This window comes from Alligator mississippiensis, chromosome 1 (genome assembly GCF_030867095.1).
Source record: "Alligator mississippiensis isolate rAllMis1 chromosome 1, rAllMis1, whole genome shotgun sequence".
In the NCBI taxonomy this organism is placed as follows: Eukaryota; Metazoa; Chordata; order Crocodylia; family Alligatoridae; genus Alligator; species Alligator mississippiensis.
Window position 1 is genome coordinate 195,539,116 of NC_081824.1, and position 19,942 is coordinate 195,559,057.

The 19,942-nt window shown below is 42.1% G+C and overlaps 1 long non-coding RNA gene across 1 annotated transcript in view; it reads right to left on the reverse strand.

Annotated features, from left to right (window-relative positions):
* Nucleotides 1–12,677: 12,677 nt before the first annotated feature.
* Nucleotides 12,678–19,942, reverse strand: part of LOC109282170 (uncharacterized) — a 357,724-nt gene continuing 350,459 nt past the window's right edge. The window contains exon 5 of the long non-coding RNA XR_009457424.1: nt 12,678–14,537. This is a non-coding gene — a long non-coding RNA (uncharacterized LOC109282170). The remainder of the gene's footprint in view (nt 14,538–19,942) is intronic.

A 19,942-nucleotide genomic window follows, 5' to 3' on the forward strand; every position in this document is an offset into this window, starting at 1 on the left:
TAATTTTGGATTTAGGTGCTTCAAGTGACAGTTAGATGTCTCTGGCCCTGGACATAACCTGTGTATGCACCTGTGAAACCTGGTGTATCATTACAATGATATAAAAAAGGAGCAGACACATAACGTACAGCCTTGTGCTGGTGTAACTTACCAGAATCTAATGTAGAGTTACTCTAGGAAAATTCAAGGGTCAAACTGCACTGGTGTTATTTACACCAATGCAGATGTCAAGTGTCCATTTCTGCCCCTGTTATAGCTGTTTGATCAGACTATTACTACTTTCTCTGCCAGCTAATGTCAAGGAATAGTGCCTACAGCAGCTGCGACTGTGGGAGAAGTAGTTGTATGTTCACTTCACACACTTAAGTAACACTTATGTACAAAAATGATGCACAATACATCTTTGCTAATGTGCCCTGTGTTATAGAATCATAGAGAAGTACAGCTGGAAGGGACCTCCACAGGTCACCTAGTCCAACCCCCAGCCTGAGGCAGGATCATTCGTATCCAAACCATCCTATACAACCATAATCTAAACACTATATATGACTACTGTCAACCCTGACAACATAGACCTAAAACACTGTCCTGCTACAGGTAAAGCTAATGACCTGCAGCTAATGACCTGCTTCTACAAAATGTTGTCAATACATGCTGAAGATGTCCTGAGTAGAGGGCAACACACCCCACTACAGAGGAAGGCAAAAGCCCCCACAGTGTAGACCAGCCTGATCATGGGGTAAAATTCCTTCCTGATCCCAAATACGGTGATCAGTCTGACCCTGAGCAGAGCGGGCAAGACCTTCTACCTAGGAACCTCCGGCTTTGCTCCTAGCAAGAGAATCAGCACATCCCAATTGAAGTCCCCTGACTTAGCTGTAGCCAACACCCAATGCCTCTGGGGAGGCTTAAAAACACTCTGGCACATACAGCAGAAAAACTGGAGGAGGGGAGTGGGGGGTGGGGGACAACCAGAAAAAACCCAGAAGCATGGAAAATACCCACGGTAGAAAATAGCTACACCTAGATGATCCCCAACAAGTGGCTGTCAAACCTCTTCTTGAACACCTCCAGTGATGAAGACTCCATAACTTCCCAAGGCAATCTATCCCATGGCTTCAATATTCTCATAGTGACGAAGATTTTCCTAATATCCTATCTAAACTTACTTTGATATAACTTCAAGCCATTGATCTGCACCCTGTTCTCTGCAGCAAGAAAGAAAAAGCGCTTTCCCTCTTCTTTATGGCAGCCCTTCAAGTATTTGAAGACTGCTATCATGTCCCCTCTTAAGCACATTTTCCACAAGCTGAACATGACTAGCTCCATCAGCCTATCCTCGTATGTCCTGTTTTCCAAGCCCCTTATCATCTTAGCTGCCCGCCGCTGGACCCTCACTAACTTTTCTATGTCCTGTTTAAAGTGTGAAGCCCAGAACTGTACACAGTACTCCAGATGTGGAGCAGAGCGCCATTATTGCCTCCCATCCTCCCATGTCTTGCACCTAATGCTTCTATTGATGCAGCCCAAAACTGCATTTGCCTTTTGTGCAGCTGCATCACACTGCACTCTTATTGAGCCTATGGTCTACCAAGACTCCCAAATCCATAGAGATGTCATCCAGCCAGGCATTCCCCATTTTATATTTGTGTTTTTGATTACTCCTCCCAAGGTGTAGCACCTGGCATTTATCCACCTGTGTTCAAGCTTTTACCTTAACAAAGTCCTCCAAATGTAACCCTTGGATATTAGATTTTCATCTCTCATTGACTTGAGATGGAAGTTGAGTTACTGAATTCCATAGGTTGCTTTGATGAGATCTTAGGGCTGCATCAGTTGTCCTTTATTAGAATTTTAGCTTATTCTTATGTTTAGATTGACATTATTATTATTATAATAAAACCTTGCTTGCCTCACCTGCTTCACTCTTGTTGCAGCAGCTTGGATAAACACCTCCAAACCAATTCATTTTATGGAGGAGGGCTCTGCATTGTTACCAGGTAATTCTTTCACTTAGAGCATTTTAAAGGGCTGTTTAAAGACTTGCACAACACTTTTATCTCCAGTTTAACATCTCAAATCATGTTTTACTGCTTCACATTCTGGGAATTATACAAAGAAAGAAACTCATAAAAATGCTGTTGCAGATTCTGTATTTTATAATAAAAGTGATATTTGAACTCCAGCTATCCTAATAAAGCTACGGAATTTATTTTATTACTATTTACTACTCTGGTTAAAGGCACAGCATTATCAAATAACTTTTTAACATATGATACCAGCATGCTATTGTGGCTGGTATAATTTAATAAACTATGGCTATGTGTTAGTATCTGTTAGCATTCAGATTTTCTCCAAACCCTGATAAAATCTAGGAGTGTTTGGTCACTTTGACTCTGTGAAAGAGCCAGCATGCATCCAGTACTGTATGTGTTGCATGTGCCAAGTCCAAATACAAATCCTGAGTTCTTTGAACTGGAAATTCCTACTGGCTGAACTCTGAATTCTTACTGTGGTTGGAAGACCAGGTAATCTGACTTTTTTTTTTTATGATTTTCCATGTGAAAAAAGTGTCTGGCAATAGGAATACTGATATACCTTGCGTAACCCACTGCACATCACAGAATTTGAAAGGAGTTGGGGGCTGGAGCAGAAGTGGGCCCAATAATTTTGGAATGAAACAAACTAAAAAAAATCAAACCCTGGCCCTTTTGGGCAATGACAGCAGACATTTTGTAGCAAATGTGCTATTTTTCAGTTTGTGCCTTCAGCTATTAACTGTTGATACCTATGAAAGCAACTGAAAGATCCAACACTAACTAAAAGGAAACTATTTTCCTGTTCTGTGTAGCAACATTCTGGCAACATAAAGAGGCTTGAGCTCTGTTTAGCTTTGTATTTGGCCTTTAATATCTTAGGACTGCCAGCAGATCAAGGGTTAAAAGGAAAGGTGATGCTAGCAATTCCTTTCAGTGAGGTAAACCCAGTCATTGTTTGCTTCAGATGTCCACAGTCACGTCCATACAGAAGAAAGGAGTGGGGTAGAAGGTAAACTTACTCTGTCTTATGTTCAGCCAAAAGCAACTATGAAATACAAAAACAATTGCATAAAGAAGGTGGAAATTCTGACACTGCACTTTTCAAATACATACAATGGGCTGAGGGGGATCTAGCCCATCTGGTTGCTACGTGCACATTCTCATATAACCCTTATCATCTATTTCCATTTGCAGGTAGCAAGAGCACAAATACCCCGAGGTATGAGCAGAGTCTGAGGCAAATTGAAAACAGGCTGCTAATGTCCATCATCCAGTGGAAAAAAAAAAGCTGTCTCTGGGGTATTCCAAAATGTCTTTGTACCATTATAAATTAGACATTGTAGTGGCTTTGCATTCTGTGGGATTTTTTTGTGGGGGTTTTTTTTCCTGTGGATCTTCTTTTCATTCTTTTTTTCTCCATTCCTCTGCCCTTCAAGCTTGGTTCTCAGCTGAAATTAGGCCTCAGTGAATAACCCCCGTCCTTGTTACTGGTTTCTCAATCTTGCCTTCCTTTGGCACTGTGCATGGTATGCCCTATCTCCCAATGAAGCTATAATTTATCAGAGCAACAGCTGTTTCCCCTGCATGTACCAAGAGCACAGAGCTCCCAGGGCTGCATTTCAAAGGGTGCACTCAAGAATCCATTTCTGCCTCCATAATCTCTGGTTTTCTCTGTCTGATGGCAGTAAGACAAATTAAAAGCTCTGTTTCTATATAAGTACTTCTTTTTGTCTTCTAGATTTCCCCTCAATTCGCTAAATAAATAAAAATAAGCAACAAAGTAGGCTCTTTCCATAAAAGGGCACTGCATCAGCAGATACAACAGACAGGCTCCAGCTACAAACTGCCTATTAGCTCCAATTTAAAAGACATTTTCTCAAATACAAACAGCCTTTAGTTCCCATATGAAAGATCTCTTCCAATCTGAAGGTCATTTATCCAAGTAGATGCTGTTGGACTGTCATCTTAGGCACCTAGCAATAGCTTAAAACAGTGTGACAAATAAGGTTGCCTGGACTTCTGACAGGAAAGCTTCCTTAGATGAATACTTTCATTCCTCTCCAAGTCTCACACAACAATGAAGTCCAGCTCTTTGCTTCATCTCAACTTTGCAGCAGCCAAGGCAGCAACTCTGTCAGATTCTAGCATTTCCTTTACACACGCTGACCGGGAAGTGGCCACAGAGCTTCTGGAAGTGGCTGCGGAGCTTCATCCAGGTGCTTCCACTCCCCAGCCAGCGCTTACATGGGGGGCACCCGCCTGCCCTCCTGCCTGTCGCCCAAGCAGGGAGTGTGGTCTGTCAGGATGTGCACCAGCACTCTCAGGGGATGCACATGCACCCCCATGCACCCCCTATGTATCACCACTATTTACACAGGATGTCCATGTTTCAAATAAATTAAGTTTGAATTCAATTTTTCTCACTTTTAATATTTATGTACTAAATCCCAAAAGAAACAACACTGAAGCCTCTAGGACTATAGAACTGACACACATTCTTCAGGCCAGGAGTGAATCTTTCTATGCATCTTTTCAGTACTTAATGTATTTCAAATGTAATAAATTATACTTGTAGCTTGTATCTTTCCCATCCCTGTCACTTCCTGAGGCTCGAAGTCTTTCCATTGACTTAACTGATTTTGGTCAAATGAGGCCTTCCAAACAGTACTGGGGAGTACCCTAGAATAGATTTTCTGCTGTCACTGTACAGTCTACTTCAAGATTCTTACATTTTTCTGAACCTGAAGAGTGTGAGGAACTTGAACTGTTTTGTTAACTACAATCAATTGATTCCTATATTGTGATGCAGAATATTTCCAAGCCCCTGAAGCTGGAGCAGAAATCAATTACCTCCTGGTTAGTGGTTTTATCTAACTGAGCACAAAGAGCCTAGGATCACCAATTACACTAAGATTTTTCTTGAAAACAGAAAGGGAAAAAGACTGCTGCAGACACTAAAAAAGAGAGGAAGGAACAGAAGAGAAAGGGAAGGATCTCTTACATTAGGTACAAAACATCTGATTTGTCTTTAACACCCAGAGTAGTCTATTATGCAGTTTGTTCCATTTGTTGTTCTTGATTGTTATAGATCTTCAGAAAAGAGAAGCCCTCAAAGCCATTCAACAGTATCACAACTACTGATATTGGGTTTCATGTGTTAATGTCTGCGACAGCACTTTCAAAACACACCTAATGTTGGAATGCAGTTGATCCCAGACAAAATGGAGCAGACAAAAGGCACTAGGGACCAAGTTTCTGCCTGAGACACGTTAGGTGTGTTGACTAGCTCCTTTAAGATGTGTTAAGTTAATAAAAGGCTCCCTCCCTTCTCTGATTATTACAGAAGTGGAAATTTCTGCCTGTACCAGTATTTGTAAAAGCTTATCACTCTAACATGTCCTAATTTTGGAAAAATAAAAAATATATATGATTATTTAAAATACATATTTTAAGGTAGATGAACTCTATCAGTTATGCTGTATCTTGGCCAGCAAGGAGAAATAATCACCAGTAAAGATGTAGCACCCCGGCATCTTTCCTGTTCTGCTTACCTGAGTTGAGATTTTTGAAGCCAGACAATAGAAGAGACCCCCCCAAACAATGTCCTAGAACTTAACTCCACCTGCTGAAAGCCTGTAAAAAGATCTTACTTCACTTCCTGGCAATTTCCAGGCTCTATTTCTATTTTTTTTTAATTTGCTTTCTATTTTATTTTCACATCAGTAGCCCACAGAAGTCTTATAAAGAACTATAAATGTGAATAAGGCGTTACAGTCACACCTAAAAAATAATCTCTGATTTTACACCTAGAAGGTATAATAAGTCCAATTCCATTTTTGTAAGGTTCTTTTTATTAAAGAAGCTTTTTCTTTTAGGCAGCTTTTTTTTTTTTTTTTTTTAAATAGCCACTGATTTCAGGGAGCTCCCAGTTTTAAGAGTTCAATATGAAACACCTTATAAAAGGATGATTTTTAAAAGTATTGAATACTCACCCTTTGAACTGAAGGCAGTGAAAGTTGTATGTTCAGAGCAGTCCTGACCAGGGGTGCATCAATACCCCACTTCTACCACTGTCCCAGCTGACCTGGGGACACTGAGAGCCCCAGAGCTGCTCCTGTCCCACTCCAGCTGTGGGCCACAGCTGTCCACAATGCCAGGCTCTGGAAGAGATAGTGATGACAGTGCCCCAGTTCCTCCTTCCAACACCTATCCAAACCCCATAGGTATCCCTCGCTGGCTGGGAGCAGATGCTGGAAGGAGGATCCTACAGGCGCCAACACTGTCTCCACCAATATCAGTTCCTTGCATAGTTGATCCCTACAGACCCGGCTGGAGCAAGACAGAAATGTCTCTGTTCCCCCTCTTCCATGCCCCCATGATAGCTGGGGACAGATACAGCTGCGTCAGCGGGCATGGATCCCTCTGTTTGTGCACCCGCTCCCTGTCCAGCTTCCTGGTGTCCCCACTGACTCTGAGGCTCCAGCCATACTTTGCCCCCACCCCACCCCCAGTCTGAGGACAGTATGTTGCACCTACCTTAAGCCATCTTTAGTAAATTGTGGATCCACCCATGGTCCTAACCATGAGGCCCAAGGCATAAAGCTGAGTATCTCAGCACTAAGGTATACAATGCCAATAGCCATTTTTGAAAATGCAGCTGTGTGGCTATATTTTGTTTAAAAGCTCCTGAAATAAATAAAACTTATTTCAGTTCAAAAACACTCCATTTCCAAACCACGATGGTTTTATTTCCAAGTCCTAATTTGTTTCATTAAGATCAACAAACAAATCTGTAATTAATAAGACCTGATACACAAACAGGGAATATCACTGCCCTGCTCGTTGCCAATTTGCTTCTTAAGCAAAATGTAAACTTGTAAATTAAGACAGATAATAGAAACAAGTCAGGTACCTCTAGGCCCATTCATTAATGAGGAATAAATATGAACCTAATGTTTACACCAACAGCCAGTGTGAGGAACCACTGAGCACATGGCTGTGCTAGAACCTCTGTCCAAGCTAACTACTACCCAAATTCAGGCTTTTTGCATTTTTTGAGAGATACATAAGCCCCAAGTCACCAAGCCCAGATTCAGATCCAGACTTCTTCAAATTTCAGGAAAGGGATAGTTATTGCCAAGCTGTGCTCAAATGTAAAGCTGGGATAGGAGAGAGAGAATTTTTCTCCAGGGTCCACCTCAGATCCATGCAAATGAAGAATTATTTAATTGGCTCTGTTGGAGTTACACTGGTGTTAACTCAGCAGCAGAGGAGAGTTAAGCTTGGTGCTCAAGGAAGCATTCAAATCCAGGACTTAGGCTCAAACCAAGCTTCATTTTCTTGTGTTTTATTACTACTTTTGTTACAGTAAATGTTTTAATCTGAACTCTAAACAAATAAGTCATAAGCCTGGATTAATTATATCAGACTTCCCTTTTGCTCACAGTTATTCTGACATGTCTAAATTCTGCTTGTCTGTTTGTAATGAAAGGAAAGTATCAGGAGCAACAGTTTTGCTCACTATAACTCATGTTGGCTAGGTAACAAAAAGTCCAAGGCAGCAAACAGAACACACATTCACTCTTTGGTGGGGTGGTGGTGGAAATCTTAGACTGGGCTCTGCCATTTTTTAACCAGTCTGTGTACATCAAACTTCTGTTCTGTTACAGGTATTGACCGGTTTCCAATCACTTATTCCAGTAAAAGTGTAATATCTGTACCTGTCCCTCAGGGGCTGACCTGAGGCAAATGAGAGTTAGGAAATGGCCTGATTCTCTTGGAAATGGGCCTACACTCTCATGGCAACGAGCTTCAGGTGATCTGGGTTGCAGCTCTAATCGCATGCAAGCAGTGGTCTGGGTATACTGGGCAAGTATCCACATGGAGTGTTTTCTGATACTGTGTGTTTGCTACCAGTTCTGAAGCAGAAGCACTGCATGCTAACCAGTTCCCTATTCCAATGTGTAATTCTGGCAACTGCCTTGCCTCATGGTTCTGCAGATCTTTGTGTTTCTCTGTGTGATGAATCTGCTGACTCTGTCTACAGCAAAGAACTCAGCATCTCTTCCATTCCCTGCTGCATCAAGCCAATTCCTCATATTACCACAGATGTGTTCCTGGTCTCTCTCCTCCCCACTAGCTATTTCAAATGCTTCCCTTTTAAAAAAAGGAAGAGCTGACCAACAAACTCTTTCACAATTGCATCTACATGGTATGTAAAGAGGAAATAGCTTGGTGGCTGCATGTTAGCCATGTTCTTTACTTTGGAAGCATGTCTACACTGCATTGGAAAGTGCCTAGGATTGCTACCATGAGAACAACTCGCACTCTGCATGCAGAAGAAAATGACATATGATTGCTGTTTGGCACAGACTGTACCCACAGCTACCCAGCCTCTCAATCCTGGGTGGTGTCATGAGAGCGATTCTGGGTGCATCAGCATTGCTAGCATATTTTTCTGTCATGTGACACATGTGATGCAGGAAGAATTGGGAGGGGCTTGTTCTCCTGGCAGAATTTCCAAGCTCTGATGTGGTGTAGACATACTCGGAGTCTGTGCCAGACCTTAGGCACGGTTCTGGTAGAGAGAGCTTGTGCTCCATTATCTTTTCCTTTTTATGTTTTGTCAAGGTTCTAAAAACACCGTGCTAAAAGATGGGGTCTAGTTTGAGTGGCTCAAAAGTTGATCAGTGTTAGTGCTAGCTCGAGTTTGGAGCAGTCACACCTTCTCTGGCTGTCCCCCACCTGTACAGCTATGATTTTCCACTAGATGACTGGTGAGCAGGGGCCTGACTAGGTGCTACAGCTGTGAGTTGCCACTACAGGGCTGGTGAGCCAAGACAGGCTTCTATCCCTGCCCGAGATGGGGATGTGTGAGAGATGGAGTGGGATGGGAGGACTAGGATATGAAGATGCAAGGTGGAGAGTTCATGGGATGGGGTGAGTAGTGAAATGGGAGGTTGAAAGGAAGTGGGGGTGGGGGAAAGTTAGTAAAATTAAATCACCCAACCACTGAAGAACAAAATAAAATATGTTTTTTAAAAAAGAAAAAGAAATAAAGAGGGAATAAAATAAAGAAGGTCTCATGTTTTAATACATTGGGATTTGGGATTAGCATGTGGGGGGTGCTGGTCACACTTGCTGGGATGGCTGGAAGGTAGGAGCAGTGAGGGAAGGTGCTTTTGCGGGAGCTACTGCCCCTAGAAGGAAGCCCCAGTTCATGGGGACACAATCCAGCCCCCTACCTTGTATCCCCGCACCCATTCTAAACTCTACTCCACTCATACCCTGTAACCTGGCTAGCTGGCATGTGCTCTCCCACTGTTTGCATGGGGTTGCACACCTGGGCATGGGAAAATCACATCCCTAGTGAGAGGGGGAGTTGGCTTGGTGCCAGAACTGCCCCCTGGGCAGTATAGTCCTGGAGATGGAAAGTTTGTCCACATGGAACAGGAGGGTGGGAGATGGCCTACCGTGTCCTGGGGTGCTAGAGAACTGTAACTTGGGTGGCTCCTCTGTAGGAAGTAGCCACTGATTTTTCAAAAGCATCAAGAACCCAAGAGCTCCTATTTAATGCAATGCAATTGGCTGGATGTTCAACAAATTTTGAAAATCGGTTCCTACAACTGGAGGGGGGGGGGGGTTTCAAAAATCACCCTGGGGCCTGAGCTAGATCCAGACCATGGGAGCTCCTCCCAAGATGGATCCAGGGCAGCTGCAGTGAATCAAGGGTCAGGCAGTGGCATAGGGTGGGAGGTCCAGGGACAATGTCATAGGTTCAGGGGCAGATGATGTGGACCTAGGGCTCCAAGGGAGCAAGCAAGGACTTCTATCTCCATAGCTCTTGCTCACCACCCTGCCATCAGTGGCCATATCCACTGAGGCCCAGGGACCCTGAATTCTGCAGCAGCCCATGCCCCATTAGCCCCACCATACCTTGTGATAGCCTGATAGATTACCACCAGGCCAGACAGAACACATTGTATATTTAATACCTCTGGCCTACAAAAATGAATTGAGAGGCCTAACTTAAGGACCTGTCTTTTAAAACATCAGCCATGTTTTATGTCTGATTGAGCACTTGCACCTTTATCCTTCTTGCTAAAATTGGCACTAACATTTATATCCCATGAACACCAGAAATCAGGCTGAGTGATTTTCATCATACCTACAAATTCAGATCAATTACATACTGGGAGCTTGGGAAGTGAGCTTGGGGCTCATGATTAGTCAGTCTATGGGTACACATAGACATTCAGGGACATTAGGGGGAAGTTAGATCGAGTTAAAAATGGCCACCCAATCTAAGGTAAGTCAGTATGGGGGGACCAGCAGGGAGATTGGAGATGGCAGGTTGGCTCTTCACCCCCCCCCCGACCAGGGAATATTTTTAGCCCCCTGACCCCCATCTCATCCCAGATGAACAACCCACCCTGGTGAATCAATCAACCCAATCCCACCCCTCCCCCCGCCCCAACTTCTTTAGCTCCTAGCAAATGCTGGTAAAATTGGCATTGGGAGCAGCTTGCAGGATCAGGGGTTTGGCAGGCTCAGGGGGCAGGCTAGCTGGTTGACAATGGAGGATCTGTCTGTCTGGGGGTGAGGTGAGGGGCCAAAGGGCTAAAAATAGCCCAGTGTCAGGGGGATGGGTAGAAAAAGTGCGGCACTAAAGCTGGGGCCAGTGACAGGGCTTCTCCAGCCCCAGGGCTGCACTGGGAACTGTACAGAAGTACAATTAAATCAGTCTCATCAGACCTAATCTAAGTTAGACTGCCTCAGAGGTAGAGTTAACTTAGATCAGTTTGGCCATTTTGAGACTGATCTAACACCCCTAAACTTCTGTACAGTCCACACTTGGATTGACCAAACTAGGAATCTAAGTGTAAGGTCTACACTAGGGGTGTGTGAAGCTTCAGTCCGCAATTTGATTCAGAGAAGATTCAGCCAGATTCAGAAGCCAAATCACCGAATCTGAATCAACTCGGGAAGAGGGGGGGAGGGAAGTGTTATGGATGGACAGACAGGCAGACAGACAGATTAAGGTTTTTATAATATTAGAATATATAGTGGTGTTTCATTTTAATCATGGAAAAATATGGATTAGGGGTTACTTTTTTTAAACCAAAAATTTGGGATTTTTTTAAATCAAAGAAAATCAGGATCCCTGCTCATTACCATTTATATATCCATATCACACAGATGTGAAGACAACTGAGGCTAGAGCTTTTATGCCTTCTGGAGTTTCTCACTTGGAAGGCAATACTAAGGTACTTGTACAAGTAAGTGGGCAGTGAAGGCTGGTATTGCTGGCAAAACAAAAGCTAGATTAACTAGGATAAGGCAACAAGGCAAGTAGAAAGGGTTTAGCTAACTTGTGAAGGTCTCTGAAAGTAAGGACAGGAACTTTGTTTGCTGCAGCAGAAGGGAAACAAATAGCAAAACTTGAAAAGAAGTAGGAGGAATAAAGTAAGTGCCACGGCAAATAAAGACGGAACAATAAAGCAGCAATTTGAATGCACTGCATAAGTGTCCTCAACTATCCAAATTAATAAGTGAAGCAGAGTTTAACATAGGAAACTTTTCTTCTGCCAAGCCTTTGTTTTCCTCCCTGCTGAATCTGAGAGTCTAGGTTTGATAATAATGTTTATTGAGTTTATTTTATAGCCTGATGCTCATGAGAGGCAAAGGAAGTCTAACTCTTTGTACACCTTGGAATTTTTCTTTCCCCTTTTTTTTCCCCTTCAGTTTGCGCTTGATAGAAAGCCCAGCAGCAGGAAAAATTCATGTCTCCATCAGTGGCTGTACTTCTTTGATGTGGGACTAATCATAGACGATGCTTTTGAATTTAGTCAATTACAATCTCAAAATGTTAAAGGGTCCTGGTTTACCCAGATGTCTATGTCTGGAACCTGTGGAGAAGGACACAGATGTAAGGGGATATGGAGTAGGAAGGGGAGGCAACAGGAGAGAGGAACACAGCTGTGTGGTTATTAGAATCTGCATCGCTCTATGCATCGCATGGCACAACAGGCAGTTTCCTTTGTTTCAGAATAAGAGGATAAAACCCAAAGCACTCAAACACTTCTTACCAACAAGAAAAAAAGTTTCTGAATCAGGAAGCCTGCATTTCTTATGATGGTTTCCTTACAATAGTAAATGGAGGACTAGCAAATATTTCTCTCTGAAGTTTTGTGCAATTTAAAAACAGCCCCTCAAATTTTCTCTTGCAAAGTATCCGAGTTTAAAAATAAAAGCTCCTGTTGCATCAGTAGAACCATTCACTCTGGATTTACAGCAGTGTAACAGCTGAAAGGCTTTGTCTCAGAGCTTGGATTGTGACTGTTGTTTTTGCTGATCTGATTGCATTTGGGAAATGATTGATTTCTCTTTTAAAAAAAAAAAAAAGAGCTGCCAACAACCAAGCAGGGTAATTTGCATTGGGCTGCCTGATTCTCTTATTGTAACTATAACAATTTGACTAAGAACATCAAAAAAAGTACTGATTTTCTTTAGAAGGAACTCTTTAACATAGGTTTTTATAGTAGTTTCAGTTCCACTTTTTACCACTTGGGAGTGTTTTTAGTACTTCAACAAAAGAATCAACAGGTTAAAAAAAAAAAAAGAGGTATTTTTGTTCTTTGCAGTGTTTATTGTTTACTGTTAGTTTGTACTGTTACAATGCCAACACTTATGCATACGCTGAAAGCACTTTAACATAGAAAAGTTTCTCTGACCAATTCTCACACAGCAGTTTCAGTAAAGAATTGATGAGAATAGAAAAGAGAGAGAGAAACAGAGGAAGAGGGAAATGTTAAAAAGGTAGAGAGCCAGCTGAAGAATGCAAACAATGATCTCTAGAAAATGCTGAGAATTTAAAAACTATGTTTGCTGCAGTGTTTTGTCAGGTTCGCTTTACTACCATTTGGTCCCAGTTTCATAGGGTTTGTAACCTTGCTCAGACCAATGCTTCTATTCTTTGGTTCAATATTAATTAAATTGAACTGACATTTGCTGGCAGAGAAAGAAATTATCATCATTCTTACTACAGGAACAAACTTAGATACCTGAAGATACGCACTAACTTGCAAACCTACACAGACAAATAATCCATTGTTCAAAGGTAAGGATAATCTAAAAAGGAGAGGGAAATCACAAATGTATGTACATGTTTTGAGTTTGGTTTTGGTTTTTTTAATTATGTACTGTTGGGTTTTTTTCCCCTCAAATTTTGACATTAGAAACATTGTACCTAGGTTTGAAATTGTGGACCAGCTCTATTAGTTCTCATCACCGCATATTTATAAAAGCATGCACAAAATTCTGAGAGCTTCAAGAATTTTAGTGTAAATGATCGTGCATCTGAAATTTACTCCCAGAAAATGCATTTTTTCATGAATCTTTCACCAGTATGTTTTGAAAGTTCTAATTCCCAGCTAAGGAGTAGAAACAATATCATGTGACTTAACTAATCTACTTCACACTGGGCACATCTACACATGGAATTAGTGCGGCTGAATTTTCTTCACAGAAAATTCAAACTCATTAAAGCCCTCCAGGGCACACATCTACACGTGCGCCCCCATCAGGAGGAAATTGCACCTGACAGGAGCAGCCTAGTCCAGGGCTTCTCCTGCCATGCTCTGCCCCCTGCAGCAGCCAAGGGGAACTCCAGGCTTCCCCAGGTGCCAGCCCCTGGGCTGGTAGGAGGCACAGGGGACTGATCCCAGTCCCCATGTGCCCAGGACAGCCATCCCCACTCAGCTGGCAGGCAGATCCAATTGGGATCCCCACATGGCTAGCAGGCAACTTCCCTGCCAAACAGGGATGGCTCTCCTGGACACATGGAGATTGGGTCCTGACTCGATCTCCACATGGCTGTGATACAGCACTCCCAGCTGCTGGGACAGCTCTACCAGCCACGTGGGGATTGAGTCTAGACTTGATCTCCATGTGGTTGGGATGCTGCAGTCCCAGCTGCCAAAAACAGCCCTCTCAGGCACGTGGTGGGCAGACAGCTTCCCCTGCAGCCAGCACAGCTCCCCCCTGCACGGAGGCTTAGCTAGACAGCACCAGGCCCCTTACTGCTTAGGCATCTACACATATGCTACTGTGCAGTAGCTAATGCGCCATTAATCTGGTACCTGTATTTCCTGGTACTAACAAACAGAGCATTAGACTAATTTACAGTAAGTACTACACACATGTAGACTAATGCGCAGTAAAGTGTCTCATGTGGATGCACCCACTATGAATAGCAAAGAGACTACGTATTATATCAGCTTTTCCACCATATTCCTCACACATTAAAGGCTAAGGAATGAAAGGCAACCAGTCCACAAATCACCAGAGTAAAATTTGTTAATATAAATTAGGTGGCTTGCTTACAAATAATAAAACACCTCCATATAAAATCTGGAGTGGCACACAATAAACCAAAATGAATTCAGCAGGGATGTTTTTGTTCCTCTTTTGAGAAGGGGCTTGTCATTTGGCTTCTTGCTGGAAAGAAAGAAAAAAAAATCAGTAATGTGGAATCTCGGTATAACCTTAGTGCAGCTTGTATGTGTACAATCTAAAGGCCCTCAAAACAGGCAGTTAAGCTTCAAAAACTGACTCTAGTAGAAGAGATGGAATCACTGGCTGCTTGCCACAGTGCCCACAAAAGAGAGAAAGAATACAACCAAATTAACAGCTATACAAGCATTTCTGCAAAGCCTGAACAGTGCTCCCATGCTAAGAGAAAAAGCACACATGACGGTATGCAACATTGCCACCTCATGAGTCCCACCATAATGGCAGTGAAGGTTTCAGGTACAGAAGATACTATTCCATCTCCAAACAACTCAGCATCTACACTGATGGTATTGAAGATCCTTGGGAGATTCCATCCTGGAACATTTTGTTTGCTCGTTCAATTGCCTCTCTACATACTCTCACACTGAGGAAGCACTCTTCTTTCATGGGCCAGTACCAGCAAAAGGCAGGGGAAAGCTAAAAGGAAGCCAGAGAAGGGATTCAGAGAAGGTAGCAATGTTGTCTTTTTTCTTAATCTAGGGAACCTCATATCCTTGGGAAATTGCAGTTTCAAATGAGTCCATGGGTCTATTCCTTTGTGGCATCATTGGCCTCCAGCTCTCTATTTGCCTCTCTCATGCATTCCAGCATCTAACATTGCAGCTCTTGGGGAAGTTTACTCCACACATCATAATTACATCCATGCGCTCGCTCATACACGCACACAAACCCAGGAGGTCAAAAGCCACAGATGTTTTGTTAAAAACATAGAAGCCATGACTTAAGTGACATCTGTGATACAAATCTAGCCTTATTCATAACATACTGAGTAATGAGTGCATCCTGCATATGGAATGCATCACATCTAGCTAATTAAAACATGATTCACATATATTCATTTTCACATAGCACATCTCCATCCATAGGGACTCCTAGCAAATTGCTGAGAGACACCATTTAAAGGCTAGTTACTATTACAGGAGATTCCCCATCACATCCTGGTAAAACCAATGACTGATCAGTGACAAATGCTAAGGTTTTATTGGTATTAATATATCACCTGTAGTGACTCTAACAACAGTGCACATGACCTGTTGATTAGTTCTTAAAATCCTATGATATAACATAATTGACAAATCCTTTTATGTTTGAGAGCGCACAAAGTGACAGATACTGAGCATGTACATCGTTCCATAGCAACAAGTCCATAATTCTAAGGTCCAAGTTATTACTGTTTATAAATCTTGGCTCCCTGAAAAGAAAAAGGAATTCAGGACAGCTATTTTGCTCAAGTCCTTAGTGCAACAATGGAAAACATTACCTAAGGAGGCTTGCCCTGCTTTGGGAGTATACTTGGAATGGTGAAAAGCCTCAGGCTCACCTGGTTTAACCTAAGAGATTATCATCCATGTTCATCTTTCTGTGACCTCCTGTATGCCTAGAAAAGAGGAGCTTGAACTCCTTTTTCTGCTCCAAACTACTTCACATATTCTTGCACTGATTTCAGAATGTAGGTGCAATGCTTTCCCAGGCTACTAAAACCAACAGATAAAGTACTGAATGTGTAACAATATATACAGTACCACATCTGACTGGAACAAGAAGGAAATAAAACAGAGGACACTGGCCAGCATTATGACTATTGTTGTTATTTGTATTTTGATAGCACCTGGAAGTGCCACCTATGGATTAGTGTCCTACTAGGCTAGACCAGTAATTCTCAACCAGGGTGCCAGAAGTGTCATGGGGTGCCACACAATGTCAGCACTGTTAGATGTGCAAACATGATTCACCAGATGAACCCAGAGATTTCAAATAGGAATCCAGTGTTAAAAACATCCTGCCCTGTTGTGGTCTTTCTGAGTTCTTTGCAACAGAAAAGTTATTCTGTTATTTTTTGTAGTCAAGAAACAAGTGAAAACTAAGAGTTGACATTTTCTGAGAGGTGCCCCAAGTCTTACAAGGGATGCTTTGAGTCTAACAAGGGGTGGCACGAATCTAAGAAGGTTAAGAACCATTAGGCTAGACACTGTCTTAGCAGAACAAAGAGACAGTCTCAGTCTTCAAAGGCCTAATGGCTTAATCCTGCTGAGTGTACCAACCTTTAATCACACCTCTCCCAACTGGCTATAAAATGTAGGATCCTGTAAAATACAGATGTGAAAGGCTTGCAAATGCTCCCTGGATCCAAAACTATTTCCTCTACTGCCAAAATAATTTAGACTGATGAGCTCTCCCCAACCATTCTTAATACTACACATCAATTGCCCATACAAATTTTCTTTTTATCTCCTCCATTACAATGTTCTTAAACATCATATAGCAGACTGAGATCTGCAAGCACCAGGTAAACAAAGCCATCTTTGTGATACACAGTACCACCAAAAAGGCCAGGCTTCCCATTAGAACAACTTTTCAATTGTCTTCTAGTTGAGATGTAAAACCAATATTCTTCTGACCAGTTGTAGTCATTAAAATACCTACCTGTTGTGTGCCTCACCATTCTAATTTCTACTCAGTTAATCACATTGAGTACTTCTAAATTCTTCCCGCACGATCCAGATGTACTCAGTACTCTACTCCACCAGGTTGATACACTCCAGAAATAGATTATTATGTCCCTATATTTAAACAAAGAGGAAAAAGTCCAGTTCTTTAGTCCTAATTTTCCAGGTTAGGTTCTTTAGGTACCTGCATATATATATTTAGGCATGGTAAACAAAGGGTCCTGAACCTTACAAGGCACAGAGAAACTCACATTGAGTAAACTGGAGTTTTAACATAGGGTTGTCCAACTGTGTTGTGATAAACCATACTGTTGGAGAAACCATGGTGGAATCTTTTCTGCCATGAATACCCTTGCTCAGGTAACCAAGAGGACAAGATTTTTCTTTGAAATCCATGTTTGCTTTGGCTACTACCAGAGGCAAAATAGTAGGCTATGACTGACCAACAGTCTGATCTACTAGGCCAACTTCTCTCTTCTTACACAGATACAGGGACTGCTGCACTGAGGCAAGGCAGTAAAATGGAGTCTATTAAGGAAGATTTTCCCTACTAGCCATGGAATAGCCAGTATAAAAAGGACCTCCTGAATGTTGTGGGCACTGGATACATGTGATGCCTCCTATCTTCTACCCACACCTAACTACCTGGCTACTGGGAAAATCTGCAGAGAAGAACCAACCAGCTTCCAGTAGGTAGAAGCAATGCCAGAAGCAGCCAAAGCAAGGTCCTCGTATCATTCAGAAGCCTTTCTACAGTTTGGACGTGTTGGATCGGCCATCTGCTCCAACCTTCTCTTCCTCCTTCACACTACCAGCTTTACTTCACAGCTGCTTAAGTTATCCACTCCCCTCTGTCCTCCACAGCTCCTTCCCTTCAGTGTCCACCCTCTCAAATATTGCTCTTTTGTGTCACACCTATAATATGAAGGTACCATGAAAAGAATTTAGAAGATGCATCCAGGAAGGCCTATGGCTGGAGCACTTCTGTCAAACTATGACCTCAAGTGAGAGCAACCCTGAGGCTTCCCCAACATGTCCTGAGTGTTGAACACAGAATTCACAGAGCACAAAGACAGTGTAATTATTTTGAATACTGTTCTTAAAGTCCCAAAACAGACAACTGAACCCTCAGCCTATCAGCAAGACAGACTTTAATCACTGAAATCAGAACTGTATCCAAATCTCAGTTCCCCTGAAACTATAACAGGGATTTGTTTTGTTTTCTTTTGTTTTTTGTTTTGTTTTGTATCCATTATTCCACTCAAGACTATTTGATTTCCTATGACAGCTTAAATGATCCTTTCCAGCTGCAGTCTGCAGAGGGACTCAAGTTGTTTTCCCCTTATTGTAAATGGAGGTGGGGAGGGGCTGTAACTGGCAGAGCCCACTCTGTAAGGGAACTTGCTCACCACCTTGGTCCTCAAAAGCCAAATAGTCTAGACTTTCTAGACCTGTGGCAAAAGACATTTGTTTGAGGAAGTGTCTGGACAGGCCATAGGATATCTCCCTAGATGGTAAAGGGAGTATGTAGCTGACTGATAAAGTGCCCATGGCACGAATTTTAAAGCTGCTGAGATTTACTTCAATTGTCATATTATCATATGGCTGATTATTTTAGGAAGCCTAGACTCTTGATTAGACACCTTCATAATTTTAAGTATAAATATTTACAAGTACATTTTCCTGGAAAGATAATCAAGGGGGAAAGCCTCTACTGACAACAGAAAAGCGATATCATTATTAAATGAAAGTAGCAAGGCATTACTTTAAGCTCTTTCAAATCTAAAGTAAGCATAACCATGTTAGACCTGTATGCATCATAATGGTAGATGCATTGCTCAGAGCAACATTACAAAAGGAAAATGTAGACTGAATCTGATTTTTTTTTCAATTAAATGTTCTTATCTATGGGAGTCTTCCAAGAGAAGACAATGGAGAATTTTAAATGTGAACTATTATGAACAAGGAGAGGAGAAAAAACACTGTAGGAATCCTACCCTGGCAGACGAATGACCTAGTCAGATAGTTTCATCTCCAATCTTAAATATTTAGGAGTAGAGATGCAGTGGTTATTACAGGAAATGTGTAGCTGGAACACCAATTTTTACTCTGCTCAGTAACCAAGCCTGAAGGAGGCCCAGAGGCTCAAGTACCTATTGTGCACCCTTTATAGCAATCTCACATTCCAGCCCCATTTCCTGATGGTTACCAAGATGTGTATTTTCTAATCAAACCTTTCTTCTTTGTATCCTGTATGAATTTCATACACCTAGTTTGACTTGGTACGTTTTTAGTTTACAGGCTCAAGTGAGCAGCATATGCTTTTCAGCCCATCTGTCTGCAAACTAAATGCTCACCCCAAATGCTAATACAACTTGCTTAAACTCAAAGCATTCTGTGAAGTCCTAATTAAAAAGAAAGAAAGAAAGGGGGGGAAGTCCTTCACAAGCACCGTGTCTCAGAGGGGTGAAAGGTCCCCATGCTGTTCTATGAGGAAACACCAGGGCCGCCTTTAAACTTTAGAGTTTTATTACTGCTTTTGTCAGCATTGTGTGTGCCTGTGTATGTGTGTGTTGGGCTTTTTTTTTTTTTTTTTAAATCATGGCTGTGAATTAGTTTGTGACAGACTAAAAACAGGAAATTAACACCCTGCGGTGTAGCAGCAAAGCCTCAGAGGAAGCAGCAGTGGGGTACACGAGGCCTAGGATGAACAAAGTCTCATAAACATAACGTCACCCATAAAAGTCACACTTTTTCAGGCACAGGAAGGATACTCAACAACACTAGCAACATTACATGCTTGTAATGAAAAAGCACAGGGTGGGGTGGAGGAAGCGTTTCTAAAGCAATTAATTCACTATACATTTAATATACAATAGTTTA